The sequence below is a fragment of the Emydura macquarii genome, unplaced genomic scaffold, assembly GCF_026122565.2.
Source record: "Emydura macquarii macquarii isolate MOO-44397 ecotype Brisbane River unplaced genomic scaffold, CSIRO-AGI_Emac_v2 contig_774, whole genome shotgun sequence".
Taxonomy (NCBI): domain Eukaryota; kingdom Metazoa; phylum Chordata; order Testudines; family Chelidae; genus Emydura; species Emydura macquarii.
In genome coordinates, this window is record NW_027130911.1 from 1 (window position 1) to 18,928 (window position 18,928).

Genomic DNA, 18,928 nt, shown 5'->3' on the forward strand with positions numbered 1-18,928 from the left:
GAATTCATGCATGCTCACCTTCCCTTGCAGCCACTACAGAACTGCTTTCCAAGCCCTCCCCAAACTGTCCCAAACACATTCCTACCAAACTCCCAGCCTGTCCCTTACACTCCACCCCTTCAGAGAGCTACAAAGAGTGACAGCTGGACTCATACTGCCCCTCACTGCTTTCTCCCCTCCTGCCTGGTGTTTTGTTTGGGTTGTAAACTGTTTTTGTTTAATAAAGACAATCTGTGAGACCAATAAATACTCTTTATTTCTGTGTTGCACATGGTGCTTTCACCTAGCACTGATACACAGCTCAAGCTGGACAGCAGTTGTAGAATGGCACAGCGCTGTTCACAAAAACACCTTCTTGGTTCTCATTCTCAAAATAGGTCCTGAATGCCTCCCTGATCTGAATGGCCCCCCGTTGTGCCCCTCTAATTCCCCTAGTCTCTGGCTGTTCACATTCAGATGCAAGGTGATCTCCTTCTGTGGTCCATCCAGGGGCAAACCTTTTACCCTTAGCATCACATATATTATGAGCACACAGCAGGCGGTGGTAAGCATGGGAATATTGTCCTCATTTAGCGAGCTTTTAATCTGCCAAACACACATTCAATGGTCATAATGGTACGTGCTCAGCCTGTTGTTGAAGTGCTCTTTGCTGCTATCCAGGTTGCCCATGTAAGGCTTCATGAGCTATGGCATTAATAGGTATGTCCCACTGAGATCTTTTGGTCTGGAAAGAAAGTCCCTGCTTGGAGCTTATTGTAGAGGCCAGTGTTCCGGACGATGTGTGCATCATGCACTGTCCCTGATCAACCTGCGTTGATGTCAGTGAAACGCCCACCTGTAGTAAACAAGCACCTGTAGTACCATAGAGAAGTACCTCTTTCTATTGATGTACTCTGTCGCAAGACAGTCTGGGGTCAAAATTGAGATATGCATGCCATCTATCACCCTGCCGCACTTAGTGGGTGGATTCGTGGCAATGGGATTCCTTATTTCACAAACATTCCCCAGTACTTCTCCAAAACAACTCCAAAAACAGACTTCAAAGAGAAACTGCTGAGTTAGAAATTATCTGCAAACTTGACACATTCAAACTGGGTTTAAACAGAGATTTGGAATGGCGCTCTCATTACAAGAGGTAATTGCTTTGCTCACCCATTTTCACCTCCTCCTCAATGACGGTCATTAGTCCTCAAGTACCTGGCTTTCATCCACCTCCCCCATTGTTCTCTATGCACTTGTATATCTATGTTTCCTGTTTACTGTATCATTCTACCTCTGCATCTGACGAAGTGAACTGAGTCTCACGAAAGCTTATGCCTATAAAAATTAAATTTATTAGTCTTTAAAGTGCCACAGAACTCTCGTTGTTTCAGCTTCCATACGGCGATCGCCATGCGCATCTCCACTGAGAGGGCAGCTCTCATGCTGGAGTCCTTGCGTCGCAGGGCCGGAGTAAGCTCACAGAATTCTATGAAGGTGGCTTTGCGCATCTGAAAGTTCTGCAGTGACTGTTCATCATCTGAGATATGCTTAACGATGTGATCCCACCACTTAGTGCTTGTTTCATGCATCCAAAAGCAGTGGTGCACTGTGTGCAGATGCTCCATAAATGCAAACAGTAAGCTGGTGCTTTTTGTTTGCATGGCACACAGCAGGTCAGGTGCCTCAGATTCCAGTTCTGATTGGGAGCTCATGACATACTGTGCAACCAGCCACGCTGTGTCAGAATATTGACAGCAACAATGGAGAGAGATGGTGGGTGCTCAGAAAAAAATGCCATGAAATGCAGCTGAGAATGCAAGGAATGCTGGGATGGAAATCAATGCATCATGGGACGTTGAGCCTGCACCTATCATGCATTGCAATCCTCTCCACAACTCCTAGCGGCACAAGGTGGCGAGTTGCTCAGTGGGGGAGCTGCCCACAGTGCACTGCTCCCACTGTTGACGCTAGAGCACCAAGTGTGGATGCGCTTTGGCAACACAATCCATGCGGTGCAGACAAGTGCTGTAATTACAGCACTTTTTCAACACCAATGTAACTACTGCCAACAAACAGACAAAGCTTAAGTAAAGTTTAAGGACCAACCCTCCTGGAAGTTAAGTTGCTGTTAAGCACACCTGTGTTTTGTAGCAAAGTAAAATGGCTGAGAATTAAACTCCTGGCCATTCACAGCATTATCAACTATTGCAAATTTCGCATGAGCTGTGTGGTATTCTGAGGGATTGAGTTTTAACGTTCTTTTATAACCTCATGATTGAGTGAGTTTGATATGAGCAATTTTTTCCCTTATTCATGATATCTGCCATCTCCCATTATTTTCAGTGTGACTAAAGCCAAAGAATGCCCTCAGTCAAGATGGCCACCATTCCCCTTACAGGTTTCTCAAGTGGTACACGTTGTTCCCAGTAAAGAGGGTCAACATGTCCAATCCCACTGGGAATAACAGCAGCCAGAGTGTCCTCAGTGAAGACAGCTGCCTCTGTGTTGAAAGGGCAGCAAATAGACAGAAGGGGAGGCAGGGGAATGTGGGATGCAGGAGGGAGAAAGAGAGATTGGGGATGGCAGCAAGGCAGAATGTGCCGGTAGAATTCTGTAACAAGAAAGGGGGAGAACATGGGGCAGATGGCTAAACCCACTGTCACAGATCCTTTCCTTATTTGGGATTCAGTAGGACCCCGCTTCTTACCCATTCTTTGTGATAAGACATACTTCCTTGGGTGGCCTAGAGGATGCGTGCATGAAATGCAATGGTTGTTGACTAAAAATGTCCCCCTGGGGATAAAGGAGAGCAAAAAGTGAAGCAGGGAAATAGGCGGAACTGAAAGGGGAGCTGGCTGCCCCAGTGCCTTCCCAGCAGTTACTGATTCACATAATAGTTCCTACCGTTTTGCCATTTCCTCTCTTCTGGGCAACATCAGCCACCATCTCACTGGCTGAAGGCAATCCGTTCAGCCCTAGGAAAGAGAAGCCAGAGTCAGAAGGGAGATCCATGAGGTGCTGTCAAACACAGAGGCAACAGCTCCTGGGCAATGAAAAGGAACAAGGAAAGGAAAAAAGCCCCAGTGAAAAGAGTGTTGTTTCTGCCTTCTCCCTCTCCCCTTGTCCCAAAATAAACCCCACAAAGTAACAGCTCTTGAACTTTCATCTAACTGCCTGCCACCAGGAAGGCTTAATATTCCGGAGGGGTGTTGGACTTCAAATGGCAGGGAGCAGAGAGTGGGTGAGTAAAGGAGAGCATGTGAGCAAAAGTGCAACCAGGGAAAATAAGAACGCTAGAGTCCAGCACAGAGGGGAGGGTGAAGGAAAACACAAAGCAGAGCTGGAACTAATCTTTTTGGAGTAAGTGACAGTTTCCACATAAAACTTCCAAAATAAAACAATCAGCCTCTATGCATCACAAAGAAACAGAGAATACAACCAGGTCACCTTTCAGTAGGAAGATGGCAGATGAAACAGGGAGAGCAATGGAAATGTTACAAGACAGTAGATTGTCCACCTGAATAGCCTGGCTTTAGGATTTCCTGGGAAATGTCTGATTTCTCAGACTGACAGATACTAGAGTATTTCCTACAGTTTGGTTCACGTACCCTTGAACACGTGTGGCCCAGCAGCCCTGGAGTTCAGCAATGGGCATGACAGACCCCAGTGGCTGGATGAGGCCAATGAAAGCCAGAGCTGACTTCTCCAGATGAGGGGGGAAGACGAATTTATACAGGGGGACCTGGTTTTCAACCACTTTGACACAGTCCCGAGGAAAGGGAAAGAGAAGCTGTATCCTGTAGCGAAGAAAACCACATGAATGTCCTCCTCTCTGGTGCCATCTTCAAAGATGGTGCCAGTTTTGGTGAATTCTCTGATGTTCGGTTTCACCAGCACTTTGCCAGAGATGATGTGGTTCGGCAAGTTGTCACCAACAGTTGGGTGCTGGCTGGAAAATCTGAATGACACAGAGGGAGAGACAAGAGACAGAGAGAGACACAAATGTCTGTGTTTGGGTGGAAGGCTGCCAGGAGAGAGAGGAGAACTCTCTCCTCACACCCTGCGGTAGGTATCTGGGCAGTATTTTGGCAGAAGACGTTGACAAATGTAAAGTGGGGTGCGTTGCAAATAGTAAGCTGAACGACTATTAAACAAAGCTGGGGTCTAAATCAACTGTAACAACTCCGGAAAAAGACCCAGGCCTCACTGCCGACAGCTGGAGTGTGCAACTGCATTTGAAGGAGCAGAGAGAGCAGTAGAGAGCATAAGGAATGGGATGGAAAATACTGACTTGCTCTGCAGTTCTTTGTGTCATTGTCATGCCCTCTGCTAGAGTCCTGGGCTCAGTTCTGGTTCCCATCATCAAAAAGAGAAACAGAAACAGAGGAGTACCAGAGACGGGTGTTGAGCATGATTGAAGGTCTGAGAGGGGCTAGAGAGAGAGAATTAACTGAGTGAGACTGTTTAGATATCACAGATCTGGTTGGGCTCTCCCAGCTGGCTGCCCACCACACTGCTGCAAGGTCCCTAAGCACACTGTTGGAGCACAGATCCTCTGTCTGGCTCCCATCCTGACAGCTGGTCTCAGACCTCATCCTTCCAACTCCTCCCTTTGCTTAAACACCTCTGCCCCCCAGGAACTCCACCCCAGGAATGAGCCTTCTGGTATGCTTCTGCACACAGCCACGTGGCAGTTGTGAAGCACAGAAGACACTGCACGGAGTCGCACACTTTTCCTCTGTCCAGCTGAAAACAAAGGACTGAAAAGTGGCAGTTGGGGGATAAGATGACTCTGGCGGAAGGTGGTAGATGCAGGCCTGTCTCCACTGTGTCCCAGCCTGTGGTCCTCGCTGCAGAGGTTCCAGTCGGTGTTGCCACCAGACCAGGTGCGGACTTCGCCACTGTGACCCAGGAAGGCGCAGCAATGGCAAATGCGGCATTGCAGTCAGCCAGTGATGCGGGGGATGCCGCCAGCGGGGTGATGGCTTCGGCCATCGTCATGCGCCGCTGCTCCTGGCTTAAGTCCTCAGGCTTGTCCCAGGAGGTCCAGCAAGCCATACAAGACCTCCCGTTTGATGGCACTGGCCTCTTCTCAGATAAAACAGATGAGAAGCTCCATGCCCTGAAGGACTCATGAGCCACCCTAAGGTCCCTAGGGCTCTACACCCCGCAGGCCTCGAGATGCCACTATCAGCCTCAGACCCAGAGGCAGCTGCCACCTCCACCCAGGCCGGCCCCCAGACCTGCTCAACCCAGGAGGGGTCGGGATCGTTACCGAATGCCCAACCGCCGTGACCCCAGCAAGGCCCAAGCAAGGGCAATAATGGAAATAAAAGGTTTTGATGATGCGCACGAGGGTGGCACTCCTTCCTTTCCCCTGGATCTCTCCCGGCCCTTTGCCCACATGCTCCGGCCGTACTATGCCGAGTGGGAAACCATCACCATGGACCGCTGGGTCCTCGGCGTAGTCCTCATGGGCTATGCCCTTCAGCTTACGGCCTTCCCCCGGATTCTCCCCCTACCCCATCCCTCTTCAGGGACCCCTCTCACGAGCAACTCCTCACACAGGAGGTCAACTCCCTCCTCCTGCTCAGAGTGGTAGAAGAGGTTCCTCCACAGGAAAGGGGAAGGGGATTTTATTCACGGTACTTCCTAATCCCCAAGGCCAAGGGAGTCCTGAGGCCGATATTAGACCTCTGCCATCTGAACAGGTTTATCAGACGCAACAGGTTCCACATGGTTTCCCTAGTCTCCATCATTCCCACCCTAGATCCAGGGGACTGGTACGCTGCCCTTGACCTCAAAGATGTGTGTTTCCATATTTCTATCCTCCCCGATGACAGAAGGTTCCTCAGGTTCATGGTAGCTGGCTGCCACTACCAGTTCTTGGCCCTGCCCTTTGGCCTCTCGTCAGTCCCCAGGGTCTTTACAAAGTGTATGGCGGTGGTGGCGGCCCACCTCCGCTGCAAGGGGATCCAGATCTTCCCATACCTGGACGACTGGCTGATCCGGGGCAGGTCCAGGACCCATGTGAGGAACAGCCTAGCACTCACCTGCGCGACATGCACCAGACTAGGGATGCTCATCAATGAGCAGAAGTCCAACGCTCACCCCGGTGCAGCGCATAGAGTTCATAGGGGCCACCCTGGATGCCACCCAGGCCAGAGCCTTCCTCCCACGGCCTCGATTCGAGATCATGACCGCCATAATTACCGAATTACACAGATCCCCCATGACGACAGCCAGGCACTGCCTTCAGCTGTTGGGACATATGGCGGCATGTACGTATGTGGTGAGGCTAGCTTGCCTCAAGCTCAGGCCTCTCCAAAGGTGGTTGGCCTCAGTGTATGTACCAGCGAGGCATTCGCTGAACAGGGTGGTCATGGTTCCCACCCATGTACTGTCCTCCCTGGACTGGTGGACGAACCCGGGGGAGGTTCTGAGGGGTGTCCCCTTCTGAGACTTGGCTCCTTCAGTGACTCTGATAACGGATGCCTCAGACGTGGGATGGGGGGCCCACATCAGCAAAGACCTGAGCACCCAGGGGCTCTGGTCACTGGACGAAAGGGCTCTCCATATCAATGTCAGGGAGCTCAGAGCAGTCCGCTTGGTCTGCAAGGTCTTCCTCAGATTCCTGAGGGGCAGGATGGTTCAGATCCTCACGGACAACACGGCGGCCATGTTCTATATGAACAGGCGGGGGGGGAGCGCACTCCTCGGCTCTTTGCCAGGAGGCTACTCGTCTTTGGGACTTTGCTGTGAGGCACGATTTCCACATATCTGCTTCTCACCTCCCGGGGGTCAGGAATGACGAGGCGGACCGCCTCAGCAGGTCGTTCTTACCCCGCCACAACTGGTCACTGCACCTGGAGATGGTGACTTCAATTTTCGAAAAGTGGGGGGTTCCCCAACTGGACCTGTTCGCATCGTCCTGGAACAGGAAGTGCCCGAGGTTCTGCTTGCTCCGAGGTCGCGAGTCAGGTTCCCTCTCTGACGCGTTCCTTCTAGACTGGACGGGGACTCTCACGTACGCGTTTCCCCCCATCCCGCTCCTACCCAAGGTCCTCTTGAAGTTCAAGAGGGACAGAGCGGACATAATACTGATTGCACCAGCTTGGTCGAGGCAGCACTGGTACAGCATGCTGCTCGACCTGTCCATCGACACGCCGCTCCCGCTCCCGAGGCGCTACAACCTGCTCTTCCAGGACCAGGGTCGCCTGCTGCACCCGGACCTGGACTTCCTCCGCCTGACAGCATGGAGACTCTGTGGCTGATGGAGGGCGAGAGAGCCTGCTCCATACAGGTCCAGCAGGTTCTGGTGGGCAGCAGAAAACCTTCCACTCAGGTGGTGTACCGGGACAAGTAGAAGCGTTTTACCTGTTCTGCGGAGTCCCGGGGTATCCCACTGAGCTATTCACCCATACAGGTGATTTTGGAGTATCTGCTCCACCTCAAGTTTCAGGGTCTAGCACTGGCCTCCCTGAAGGTGCACCTGGTGGCTATCTCGGCCTTCCACCAGCCAATGGAAGGGCGTTCCCTGTTCTCCCACCCCATGTCAGTCAGGTTCCTCAAAGGGGTGGAGAGGCTGTATCCGCAAGTCCGTGACCCGGTGCCTCCCTGGGATTTGAACCTGGTCCTCGCCATGTTGAGAGGACCCCCTTCAAACCCATGGTTACATGCCCGCTGCTCGTCCTTTCCTGGAAGGTAGCTTTCCTGGTGACCATTACATCGGCTAGGAGGGTCTCCAAGATAAGAGAATTGACCTCGGAGCCCCCCTACACAGTCTTCTATAAGGATAAGGTCCGACTGAGACCCCACCCTGCGTTCTTGCCTAAGGTGTTGTTTCAGTTTCACTATAACCAAGATATCTTCCTTCCCGTGTTCTTTCCTAAACCACACGTTTCGGAGGAGGAGCGGAGATGGCATTCGCTGGACGTCAGATGAGCCTTGGCCTTCTACATTGAGCGGACCAGGCCGTTCTGGAAGTCAACACAGCTGTTCGTGGCAGTGGCGGACCGGATGAAAGGCTCACCCATCTCCACCCAGCGCATCTTCACCTGGATCACTGGCTGTATCAGGACCTGCTACGAGCAGGCAAAGGTGCCGCTTCCAGGAGCTGTGACAGCGCACTCAACCAGAGCCCAGGCCTCATCCGCGGCCTTCCTGGAGCAAGTTCCCCTGCAGGACATCTGCAGAGCAGTGACCTGGTCGTCAGTTCACACCTTCACATCCCATTACGCCATCGTGCAGCAGGCGAGAGAGGACGCGGGCTTCGGCAGGGCTGTGCTGATGAGAGTAGCTCACCGTTGACTCCTACCCACCTCCATGGTATGGCTATTTAATCACCTATGTTGGAATGGATGAGCAATCACTCGAAGGTTACTTACCAGTAACTGTTGTTCTTCGAAATGTGTTGCTCATATTCATTCCACACCCACCCTCTGTCCCCACTGTCGGAGTCGGCAGAAAGAAGGGACTGAGGCCCGCGGGATCGGCAGCGCCCTATGTACCGCGGCATGAGCGCGGCACTCCAGGGGGCGCCTGAGCTGACCCTACGGGGCTTGCTAAGGGAAAAAAATTCCGGGAATCTGTGCGCAGGGCGCTCACACACCTATATTGGAATGGATATGAGCAACACATCTCGAAGAACAACAGTTGCTGGTAAGTAACCTTGTTTTTCTAGACCTCATGGTTGTGGAGAAATCTTCTAAATGTGACCGCAGGGCACTCTAGAAGCTCAAAAAGCAAAAGGGAAATTAAATGAACACCAAATGTATTATTTCTACATCATCTCATGAGCCTGACTCAGGATTTTTGAATGTTTGGGGTTGGCAGTACTGTGAAAGTAACCTGGAAGTGTCATTTTCATTTCTGTTTAAAGTCAGTTTCTGGTCTATTATTTCTAGTATGGTAACACCCCTAGAATCCCAGGCAGGTGCAGTATAAACTCACAGGGTTTTGCGCTAGTAGGGTGTTTCCAAAAGTTGAATGATCCATTCCAAGTTTGGTGAACTGCAAAAAGTAAGTAGTCAAAATGATAGAAAGTAATCTTGATTTTTCTACAATTGTTTCAACTGTTATATTCAAGAGTTTGTAAGTGTAGAGGATCCCCTGTAGTGGGCGGTGCTGGTGGCTCTCCCTGTTGTCAATTTCTGAGGGAGGCCACACCTCCTGGCGCCTATGCCCTTCGAGGAGTCCAAATTAAAGGGGCCGCACTTAGTAGGGTGAGCCTTGGGTTCAGGCTGCTCCTTAGTTACTAGTCTCTAGCCCTCACCGGGTGAGCAGTCTATGGCCTGGCCCTCAGCCGGGATGGACAGGTAGCGGGAAACAGCCTTCAGCCCTCAGCAGGGCAAGGCAACAGTCTTGGGCCTAGCCCTCTCACAGGGCAGGCTGGAAAGGGAGAAAAGCAGTCTCTAGCCCCAGAGGGGCGAGGAAACAGCCTCAGGCCTAGCCCTCTGGCAGGGCAGACTGGCAATGCAGGAGGACAGTCTATAGCTCCCCAGAGGGGAGCGGAAACAGTCTATGGCCTAGCCCTTCAGCAGGGCAGGCAGACAATGGGGAACTCAGTCTCGAGCCCTTGGCAGGGTGAGTAAACAGTCTATGGCCTAGCCCTTCAGCAGGGCAAATGGCTAGTCCACATCCAGCCCTTTAGCAGGGCATGGCAGGCAGCAAGGGACACACTCTGGCCCTCAATGGGCAATCACCCCTAGGCCAGGGTAGGAAGTGGGGAGGGAGATGCAGGCCCACCGTCTCCACTGTGTCCCAGCCCAGGGCCCTGTCAGTGACGGGGTGTCCCATCACTGGGTCAGCGGGGTCCAGCCGAAACACGCTGACTCAGAGCGAGTGCAAGCTCAGCCAGACCATAGTCAGCTTCCCTGGGCTACTTCCTCCCACCCTCTCCCTAGTGTACCTGGTCTCCTGGGCCATACTCTGGTTCATCGTCGCATGACGGCAAGTTCGGGAACTGTTCAGGGTCCTCTGCAGTGGGCAGCTCCTCTAGATCCCAGAGTCCATGTGTCCTTTCTGGCTCACTGGCGGTTGGCAGCTCGGGTAACTCTTTCAGGTCCTCAGGCTGTAGGCAGTTCCAGCAGCCTCTCCTCTGGGTTTTAGGATCTGGGGGTCCCATCTGGCTCGCTCGGTTGAGGCAGCTCCTTCAGATCCTCAGGGTCCCACGCCATGTGTAGCTCCAGCAGCCTCTCCTCCGGGTAGCGGTCGCATGCGGCTGTAGGCTTGGGCACCAAGGGAAAGGCGTCCTTCTCCCTCGGCCGCTGGGCTCTGACTGAACGGGCAGGCCTGGCTTTTATAGGCCTAGCCCCACCTACCTGCTTCCGGTCAGGTGCTGTACTCCTGGGTTCCACTCCCCAGGGGGGGGGTTTGGCTCTCCCTCGGTGTCAATCTCTGACAGAGGCCACACCTCCCAGTTACAGTAACCAAGTAAGAATATACATTAAAATTTGATACATAACCAGTGTCCTCCCTTAAGTGACTTGACACAAGATGTCAGAACATGTTAGTGAGTGCGTCGAATATTTATTTTATTTTATTTCTTTATGTAGAAATTAGATACAGTGCTCCTGTCAGCTAATTTCTAAGCTATTTGTAAAAAAAACCAACAAAAAAAACTAGCCTTTTCAGGCACCTAATTAGCCCCTAGAATCATAGTTAAAGTAGCCTCCCACCCTAAAAAACTCGCAGCCTCTCCGGGCTCTCTGGCTCCATCAGGTTGTGGGGCTGCAGCGGCTTCTGGGAGCCAGGCTGTAACTTCCACCCAGGCAGCCTCCAGATGAAAGGAGGGTCCCAGAACAGCCCCTCCCCAGCTCCATGTTCTGTGAATGTGGTATGTTACCACACTTGGGGGGGATTCTTTTACCGAGATCTGGCACATTCACATAGTCCTATACCTGCTCACTGGGCAAGCCCTCCTCACCTTAAAGCGGATGTATTTCAGAAGGTCAAAGTGCACGGCGTACATGCGGAAATACTCCATGATTTTGGAGTTGTGCATGTAGTTGGGGAATTCGGCTGGGATGGGGCAGTCACTGAAGCACATCATCTCCTTGGAGCTGTTGATGATGATGGATTTGTAGATGCTGCCCCTGCCCTCTTCGGGATTCTCCTGCAGGGAGCAGGATAACATTATTGAGCGTAACATTAGCCATGTCAATATCCAATAACTAAAACCGTGCAAGTTAAATTGCCAGAATGACTGTATCCATGTACAGAAGCTGAGGTGACAGTCATCTTTCGAGTGTGTCTCTGTCACATGCATTAGCCTGGGGTACAGTGGGAACACAATGGCTGTTCTTTAAATCCCCTATGGGAATGACAAATAAAAACAGCAGGAACAAGGAAATCATACGATCTCCTTGAACTTGCAAGCATCACGGGAAAACCCCAAGCCCAGTGAATTTAGGGAGGGATAATAAAAAAATAGATGGTTGGCTGGAGTCATTTCTAGCGTATAGAATTATTGGCACTGGTTTATAGTCCTTCTTCAGATAAACCATGTCTTCCTCAAGGTGACTTCTGTTTTCTTAACTATTTGACTTTTATGCCAGGTGACAAACTCTCACACACGACTGAGCGACTGTAGAGAGAATCGAAGGCCTTGTTTTCACTTCAAAAAAAAGATGAAATTTTTACCTCAAGGAGACTCATGTGCCTGAGCTTTTCTCTAGGTAAACGCACTGTGAAGACCAGATGTAGTTTGACCGTGAGGTTAACTCACTGAAGTCACAGTTCCTGGAGAGGGCACAGGGCTGTTTGAAGCCCAGGCACTTGCGTTTTCCTGGGAAGTACTGTCTTATTGCCTCAAATCAATTACTCTGAGGTAAACAACGCACCTTTTTTCAGCAGTGAAGACAAGGCCTAACTTGATGAAGTGTACATCTCTCCCCCGCCTGCTTAACCGGTACACTGCCCCAACAGCTACACGTAGGGTTACCAATTTTGGCTGGATGTATTCCTGCAGGTTGCGTCACAAGATGTATGATTAATCTTTAATTCCTGGAGGGTTGGCAACCCTAGATAAGGTGCCCCAACTGGATCTCCCTTAGATTATTTGATGACAGGGAAATCTTAGCATAAACAACATCGGGGTCTAAACTCAGAGGACATTGGGCATCAGAGATTCTACGCTGAAGTAAACAACCCTGAGCAGGGTGGGGGGGGCAGTGGAAGCCCCTGAGAATGAGCATTTTAAAGCCAGAGGAAGTCTCCTTCAACTCACACTGTACCAGGTGCACGTGGACCTAAGGAAGCCTGAAGCCTGGCCTACACTAAAGTATTTTTACACACCGTCCTCGTGGCTAGAACCGGCTCAGCAGTACCTGGTGCAGGTGGAAATCTGGCTTCAACAGCTCCACATTGGTTATACCGGCTGCACTGGGGCTCCCAGGGGGTGCTAAATTCAGTGCAGCTGAACTGGTGATAGCAGCAGGGTGAGGGATGGGTGTGTTTGTACAGCTCCCTAGTGCTGTGAAGGCTGTGGTGGAGTCTGACACACCGTTTCTGGCCTTTGATTGTTTGGCTGCTAAGCAAAGGTGGGATCCTGCAGGGAAACGCTGATATAGAATGTTCCCACAGAGGAAACACTTTCATTTCCACACCCTCAAATAGGTCAGGACTCAGAGATACTCAGACCTACCTCAAATCTCCAGAGTCCTCCAATGTCACTGCTTCGCCCAAAGCAGGTCGGCTCCAGCCCCTCATCCAAGCAGCATTTGATGGAGCTCAGCCCACAAACACCAGCTCCAATAACCGCAACCCTCCTGTTTGCCATGCCGTCCCGCCTCAGAGAGCTTTGCCAGCCAGCTGCGAGGGGGCAGCCTCGGGCCATGCCCCAGCCGGCACTGATCAAAGCAGGAGAGGAGTCACAATCGCTTGCCGTCTCCAAATGAAGGAGTGGCCTGAGTCGGGCTGGCTCTCTGATCAGGCTGTTTTATACTGAGTTCCCGAGGAGGGTGGTTCTGTGCAGGAGAGGGGCCGTGCCTGGGTTCGCTCCTGCTGGAAACACAGCATGACTCAGCTGCATAAAGAACTAATTGCTACACTAGCAGACAGGACTTGCAGGGTCCCTGCAGGGACCCTGTCACACTTCAGCAGTTCATTCCCCTGATGGAAACACGCTTAAAGTATTCAAAATAAACAGGGGGTCTCTCATTACCCTTCACCCGTGCCCATCCCCCTGCCCTGCAAATTAATTCTTCACCCGTCCCCCAAAGAAATCCTGTCTTCAAGTTCCCCATCAATTCTGCCCCCACATCTGTTCTGCCCCCATCTATTCTTAATGCTGATCCGCGGACTCTTTACTCTGCCCACCCAGGTGCTGAAGGGAGGAGAGGAGGGGACAGAGGTACTGTTCTGACCCTGTTGCTCACAGGATGGGAGCAGGGGGCAGAGCCGCCCTGAGCTGCTGGGTCTCTGTGCTCTCCCTACCGCTGTGCGTGGGTGGTGCAGGCTCTCGAGAGAAGAGGTGGAGGCAGGAGAGCTCTGCCTGCCTACTGAAGCAGCTGTGATTGGCTGCTGTTCCCCAGCAGGCAAGGTAGTGTGGAAAGCAGCCAATCAGAGGGGGCTCTTCCCCCGGGGGTACTATAAGATGCGTGGCTCTATCCGCGTAGTGCTCTATAGAGGCGTCACCCCCAGAAGTGCACTGAGTGGAGCAGTAATGCCAACACATGCGGAATCGGAGGACTCTGAATCAGACCGAAGTTCCAAACCTGGAGCGTGCATGTCAGCCCAGGCTTAGGAAGGCAGACTGCCTCCCCCTCTCCCAGTCCTGCATTCATCCTCGTCATCCCCAGAAGAGGCAGTTGTGGCGGAACCCTCTGTGCCCCTGGATGACTTCAGGGCACATCAGGATCTCCTCAAAAGGATGGTGTCCAACCTGGACATTGTGGAAGAACCCAAACTCAGGGGTCCTTATTTACAAGTCCATTGCCCAGTGGATAGTCCAGAATTAGCCAAACAACAGATCAGCAAAGTCAGATTTTTATTCTTTACGTAAAGAAGGCAGTCCCTTCAAATGTAAGGAACGAACCCTACTTACAAAAAACTGATCGTTTTTATAGGGTGGTATAAACAAGTCTTTACACATCACAGTTTCCATGGTCATACATACTAAAAAAATATTATCTAGGAATTTTCTAGCTGAGTACTTGCAACTTTCCTTATCTAAGTTACAAGGTCTTTCTCTGCATTCCATCTCTACTGGCATCTAGGCCTCTTAACTATTTCATTATTTCAAAACATTCTAAGATTAAATAACTTCTAAAAAGCCATTTTCTATCTCAGGCTTTTTACAGCCATTTCTAAAATCAGTTCTTAGCAAAAACAGAGACCCCCATCTTCTTTTCCCTTCACAGCATAGAGGCAGAGGAGCTCAAAGACTTCTGACTCCTTTTTGACATGCTGGCCCAGGTCGTGCTGCCAGTACATGACAGAGTACTTGAGGTGGTCAAGGCCCCCACAACAAACTCTCCTCGTTCCCACTGACATTGAAAAGGGCCAAAAAAAAAAAAAAAAAAAAAGTGTATCATGTCCCTGCTAAGGGATTCAAATATCTATTCCTCTCCACACCTTCCTGGGATCCCTTGTGGTGGTCGTGGTCAACGAGAAGGACAGGCAGGGCCAACTGAGTTCCACCCCAAAGAACAACAACGCAAAGCAGATGGACTTGTTTGGTCGGAAGATTTATTCTATGGCTAGTTTGCAATTCAGAATAGCTGACCAACAAGCCCTCATGGGGAGGTGCAATTCGAACATTTGGAGCTTGCTGGCTAAATTCACTGAGCTGCTATCTCAGGACCATTCCCAGGATTTCGCCACCATCCTGCAGGAGGGAAAGATGGTGGCTAGGGCAGCCCTTCAGGCATCTCTGGGTGCGGCAGATTCGGCAGCGTGATATACGGCTTCTGCCGTGTCCTTGTGCAGGTGTTCCTGGCTGCAATCCTCTGTTCTCTCCCAAAAGTTGCAGAATTCGATCCAAGATCTTCCGTTCAATGGCAGTGCCCTTTTTTCAGATCAAACGGACTCCATGTATTAAAAGATTCCAGGGCCACCTCGCGATCAGTGGGCCTATATGCTCCTCAGACTTCAAGGAAACAGTTTCAGCCACTTCAGCAGCAACCTCAGTTCCAAGGGCCTCCTGGCTCTTCCTTCTATAGAAGAGACAGGGACAGGGTTTTAATCACTGTCATCAGGCCTCGTGTCGCCCCAGTGGTTGAAGGTGGCAGTTTTGAGGGTGCGCCCGAGGACAACATCCCAGTCCCAATACAGGATCCAAACCCCAAGCCTTTCCTGAACTGCCTTTTCCCTTTCTTCCATGCATGGGGATGTATAACATGGGACTGTTGTGTCATCTGCATTATTGCAGAGGGCTATGCCTTGCAGTTTTCCACAACCCCACTCAAACATCCCCCTTCCGCGTCTCTCTTCAGGGACTCCTCTCACGAGCATCTTCTTATGCATGAGGTATAGGATCTTCTATCGTGAGGGGCTGTGGAAGCAGTCCCTGCAGAAATGTGGGGAAAAGGATTTTATTCCACTATTTTCTCATTCCCAAAGCAAAAGGAGGGCTCAGGCCCATTCTAAATCTGTGATTTCTCAACAGGTATCTCAAGAGGCTGAAGTTCCACATGGTCTCCCTAGCCTCAATTGTCCCTTCCCTGGATCCGGAAGACTGGTATGCTGTCCTCGATCTAAAGTCACTGGTCATCGTTCGCTAGTAAATGCTCATCCCTTTCTTTAGATGACCAGCGCTTTCTGTGTAGCTGTGGGTGTGGTGGGCAGAGGGTGTAGCGAACCTTGGGGGGGAGGGGCCTTTAATCCTTACGAATGGTGACCATTTTAGGCCCTGGGTAGGCTGGAGGGGAATATAGAAGGGGCTCCAATTAGCTACAGACAAGTGACTCGTGTCTCTGTCTGCGTTTCATGCAGAAGTGCCAGCCTAGCTTACCAGCAGTCTTTTTCAGTTTCTAATGACATCGCCACAGGTTGGCCCTTGTTTCGTTTACCCAGAGACCAAGCGAAGGAACAGCCACCCTGAGACCGTCCCAGGGGATGGAAATCAGACAGCGAACTGCAGAGTAAGAGCAAATGGAAATTTGCTTAAGGTGAGTATTGAGAGAGCTGCAAAGACTGTTCTCGGTGGAGAGAATTTGTTATTTTAGCATGGGGTACATCCCTGAGGAAAGGTCTCTGCACCTAACTGAGGAACAATAAGCTTGGGGAAGCCCTTTGTGTCCCTGGAGGAGTCGTCGGGTGCCCTGCAGTCGTCCTGAAATACGATAACTTCGTGGAGAACTTCTGGCCTGTAACCAGAGACGATCAGTCCTCAACTCTGTTCCTTCTACATCACTGGGTGAGATTCCCTGATCACAGCACCCTAGTCCTCCTCTCTACCGACTCTGGCCTGCTTCAGAGGACGTGAGCGGGGGACTGAGAGTAGCCCCTGGCTAGTGTCTCTGCCCACTAGAGTAGAAACAAGTAAGAGAACAAGTAGCAAACCTTGTATTAGAAACCCAGCGCCAGCTAAAGGGAAGGAGCATTCTGTGTGTCCCCATCAGCCTTTGCCAGAGATGTGTCTCAGTGGCCAGTCAGGGTAATTCACAGAATGCATCTGTCCTGGAGCAGCAGTGACACTGAGTGGCTGGTCGGCATAATACACCTGGCTTCAAAATAGTGATGGAAGAAGTGGTCAATGCTTCATCTGTACCCTCTCTAGATTTCTTCAGAGGCTGGGAGCATCCTCGTTGGACTCTGGGCTCTGTAGCATTAAGACCAGGAGAAGAGAAAAAGTCTTCTGTATAGAGTGACTCTTTTGAGGGCTGGTGCTATGGAGCGCTTTCTAACTGTAGCTGTAGAAGTAAAAGGAAGATGATCAGGAACAGTCAACATGGATTCACCAAGGGAAAGTCATGCCTGACCAACCTGATTGCTTTCTATGAAGAGGTGACTGGCTCTGTGGATGTAGGGAAGGCGGTGGATGTGATATACCTTGACTTTAGCAAAGCTTTTGATACTGTCTCTCACAGTATTCTTATCAGCAAGTTAAAGAAGTATGGGTTGGATGAATGGACTATAAAATGGATAGAGAACTGGCTAGAGCATAGGGCTCAACGAGTAGTGATCAATGGCTCCATGTCTAGCTGGCAACCGGTCACAAGTGGAGTCCCCCAGGGGTCGGTCCTGGGGCCGGTTTTGTTCAACATCTTTATTAATGATCTGGAGGATGGGGTAGATTGCACCCTCAGCAAGTTTGCGAAGATGGGGTGAGTGGTAGACACCCTGCAAGGTAGAGATAGGATACAGAGTGACCTAAACAAACTGGAGGATTGGGCCAAAAGAAATCTAATGAGGTTCAACAAAGAAAATTGCAGAGTCCTCCACTTAGGAAGGAAGAATCCCATGCACAGCTATAGACTGGGGACCGACGAGCTAGGCAGCAGTTCTGCAGAAAAGGACCTGGGGGGAACAGTGGATAAAAAGCTGGATATGAGTCAGCAGTGTGCCCTGGTTGTTAAGAAGGCTAATAGCATATTGGGCTGCATTAGGAGGAGCATTGCCAGCAGGTCACGGGGAGTGATTATTCCCCTCTATTCGGCATTGATGAGGCCGCATTTAGATTATTGTGTCCAGTTCTGGGCCCCCCACTACAAAAAGGATGTGGACAAGTTGGAGAGAGTCCAGCGGAGGGCAACAAAAATGATTAGGAGGCTGGAGCACAGGACTTATGAGGAGAAACTGAAGGAACTAGGCTTGTTTAGTCTGCAAAAGAGAAGAATGAGGGGGGATTTGATAGCAGCCTTTAACTACCTGAAAAGGGTTTCCAGGGAGGATGGGGGTAGGCTGTTCTCGGTGGTGGCAGATGACAGAACAAGGAGCAACGGTCTCAAGTTGCAGGGCGGGAGGTCTAGGTTGGATATTAGGAAAAGGTTTTTCACTAGGAGGGTGGTGAAGCACTGGAATGGGTTACCTTGGGAGGTGGTGGAATCTCCATCCTTAGAGGTTTTTAAGCTGAGGGTTGACAAAGCCCTGCCTGGGATGATATAGCTGAGGTTAGTCCTGGTTTGAGCAGGGGGTTGGACTAGATGACCTCCTGAGGTCCCATCCAACTCTTTGATTCTATGATTCTATGATCCTTTGTCTCCCCAGCATAGTACCTTGGCCCTATCTTTCAGGAGAGGGTGTCTCCGGGTTCCCTGGCACCATCCCTGGACATCCTTGGTCTCCCTAATTCCATCCTTTGGCCTCCCTTGTGCCAGCTCTCGGCACCATCCCTTCATGGTTTTTGTGCTCCCTTCTGCTGTCCAGAGTCTGTATGTTCTTTTGGTCAGCATGTTCCCTGGTCGAGTGATGAGGAATGACCCTCACTACCATTGTATTTTCCTATAGCGCATCTTTAAAGGTCAGATTTGGGCCATGCAATTTGTAAAGTTGCTTGGCTTTTTCGGCCCAGCCCCAGCCCATCCCACCCCCGGCCCAACTCCAGCCCAGCCCCAGCTCCAGCCCAGACCAAGCCCGAGCCCAGCTTCAGCCCAGCCCCAGCCCAGCTTCAGCCCAGCTCCAGCCCAGCTCCAGCCCAGCCAAGCTGCAGCCAATCCCAGCCCCAGCTCCAGCCCCAGCTCCAGCCCAGCCCCAGCCCCAGTTCCAGCCCCAGCTCCAACTCAGCTCCTGCCCCGCTCCAGTCCAGCCCCACGCCCATCTCCAGCCCAGCTCCAGCCCAGCCAAGCCCCAGCTCCGGCCCAGCCCCAGTTCCAGGCCCAGCTCCAACTCAGCTCCTGCCCCGCTCCAGCCCAGCCCCAGCCAAGCCTCAGCTCCAACCCATCTCCAGCCCAGCGCCGGCCCAAGCCCAGCTCCAGCCCAGCTCAAGGCCCAGCTCCAGGCTCAGCTACAGCCCAGCCACAGCTCCAGCCCCGCTCCATCCCCACTCCAGCACATACAAGCT

General features: G+C 51.5%; 1 pseudogene; it reads right to left on the bottom strand.

Moving 5' to 3' along the window:
* Positions 1–2,882: 2,882 nt before the first annotated feature.
* Positions 2,883–12,763, bottom strand: LOC137149591 (flavin-containing monooxygenase 5-like; annotated as a pseudogene).
* Between the last annotated feature and the right edge of the window lie 6,165 nt (positions 12,764–18,928).